This window comes from Trachymyrmex cornetzi, unplaced genomic scaffold, assembly GCF_001594075.2.
Source record: "Trachymyrmex cornetzi isolate Tcor2-1 unplaced genomic scaffold, Tcor1.1 scaffold166, whole genome shotgun sequence".
Taxonomy (NCBI): domain Eukaryota; kingdom Metazoa; phylum Arthropoda; class Insecta; order Hymenoptera; family Formicidae; genus Trachymyrmex; species Trachymyrmex cornetzi.
In genome coordinates, this window is record NW_017296266.1 from 680,435 (window position 1) to 682,700 (window position 2,266).

At 34.5% G+C, this 2,266-nt stretch overlaps 1 long non-coding RNA gene across 1 annotated transcript in view; it reads right to left on the reverse strand.

Moving 5' to 3' along the window:
- LOC108759049 (uncharacterized) overlaps positions 1–1,883 on the reverse strand; it is a 20,305-nt gene extending 18,422 nt beyond the window's left edge. The window contains exon 1 of the long non-coding RNA XR_001939978.1: positions 1,813–1,883. This is a non-coding gene — a long non-coding RNA (uncharacterized LOC108759049). The remainder of the gene's footprint in view (positions 1–1,812) is intronic.
- Between the last annotated feature and the right edge of the window lie 383 nt (positions 1,884–2,266).

Sequence of the window (2,266 nt, forward strand, 5' to 3'; positions counted from 1 at the left end):
CCCTCCCTCCCTCTCTCCCTCCCTTCCTCTTTCATACTTCCATTTTTTCAACTTCAATCGAATGGAATGATATATCCTAAATGCCAATAAAAAAAAATTGAATTCAAAAGGCCCGTATATTTTCCGCGTTTCCGCGAATAACACAATGTGAAAAGCCGTGGCAAGATGTCTGTGTACGCTACATCTGTGTACGTGTGTCGCGTTCGGTTTTCCAATGCCCAGTGATATAATCCCTGCAAGCGTAAAACGAAAAAATTTCGTCTGTCGACAAATTAATAACCTTACACCGCTTGCGCGTATATTACGTTTGACAGATTATTTGGGTAAAAAAGTCACTTGACTCCAAACATTTTTGCACACAAATAAAAATTTTAAAGACAAAGTGATGTTTACCATATGTACTATGTACTATGAACGATGCTGTAGGTAATCAATCTGTAACAGACAGGGCCTTCTCAAATAAATTAGTGTAGAAAGTTTAATAGCGATAAGTCTAATTGACATCTATCGAATGATGCTATTAAATGTCTATACGAGGCTGTCCCAGATAGCTCACAATATTTGCAAAAATGTTCTTTATATTCAGCATAAATATTATACAAAGTATTTAATCTATGTTTTCAAAATAAGCTTACATAGAATATGCATAAAATATTTATAAAATGTTTCAAAAAATAAATAATAAATAGCTATGAATATTTATCATAAATATTCTGTGCTGTCTGGGATAGCACAATAATGTTTCATTAAAATGTGTAAATTACAAAGAGTTACAAAAATTATTTTACAAAGTATAATCCTAGGATCGCGCGGAGAATTATATTTTTGTGTCTTATTTCATGGCATTTAGATCGTGCGTGGAGACATAAGATGTTCGAATTTAGAGATGATATAGCCGTAATTCGTACAGGGCATTATAGGGCTATAGGACTTTGAAACATATTGTCTAACATTCACTGTTTACAAATTTTCATTATTATTATTATTATTATTATTAGTATTATAGTGTTGGAAACTCAAAAGTAACACTTCAAAAAAGAACACGTACGTTAATTAGGCTTATTGGGGAATCACTTAAAAAAAACGCATCGACAATAGTACCTCAAGGGTGATGCGGAAATCTATTTGCGTTAAATTTAGACACGCACGCACACACGCACACACACACGCGCGCGCACACACACACACACACATATTTTATTTTATTGATTTATTTATTAAAAATGATTGTTTTGATATTTTTTTCAGTATGAAAACTTAATTAACGTACGTGTTCTAATTTGAAGTGTTACTTTTGAGTTTCCAACACCATAATACTAATTATAATTATAATAACAATAATGAAAATTTGTTAACAGTGAATGTTAGGCAATATGTTTCAAAGTTCTATAGCCCTATAGTGCCCTGTACGAATTATGGCTAATATCATCCCTGAATTCGAGCGTCTTATGTCTCCGTGCACAATCTAAATGCCATGAAACAAAAGGAGTGAGGATGATGACAGGGAAAATCGGTCGAATTGTGCAAGTCGGCTGCAGGTCTGATTTAAGATATTTAGCATTTTAATACTGCTTTTACACGCAGAAAGCTGCAACGTTTGCTGCGTCGCGGAAATTAACGCGGTAAACAATCACTTTACCCCTTCTTTAATAAAGCGACGATTAATTGATAATACCCCGCGGCAAGCGTTCTCGTGTGCAGGAACCTGTATTGTTACAACATCCACATTGAGCAGAAACAATACCAAGTTTTTTATGATCAATTTTAGACTGCCAGGGTTGCTATTCTGTAACTGGTTAAGACAATAACGACGTTGCGCAGTTTTTTATACCATAAAATATCTGTGCAACGATGTCGTTACTGTCTTAACGAATTACAGAATAGGCCCACAGCAGTGGAATTCTGTAACTCGTTACGCAGTCGTTATGAGTTCGTAACGACAGTTGCGCAGCTTTTTTACCATATAAAATATTTGCGCGATTGTCGTTATGAGCACATAACGATCGCATAACGAGTTACAGAATTCCACTGCAGGGACGCTATATTTATTCGATATTAATTTTAGAATCGTAAGGAAGTGTCGATCCATTATTATACTAACATATGTTGATAGTGTTATCTTCAGAATAGAATTTCAGAGATATAACATGAAGAGGTATTTCCGATGGCGATCGATTACGACCGTTTTTAATGTAAAATCGCAATCATAATTCGATGTAAAAAAATAAAGACAATGATTGCGTTCAATAGAGAAAGCAGCTTTATG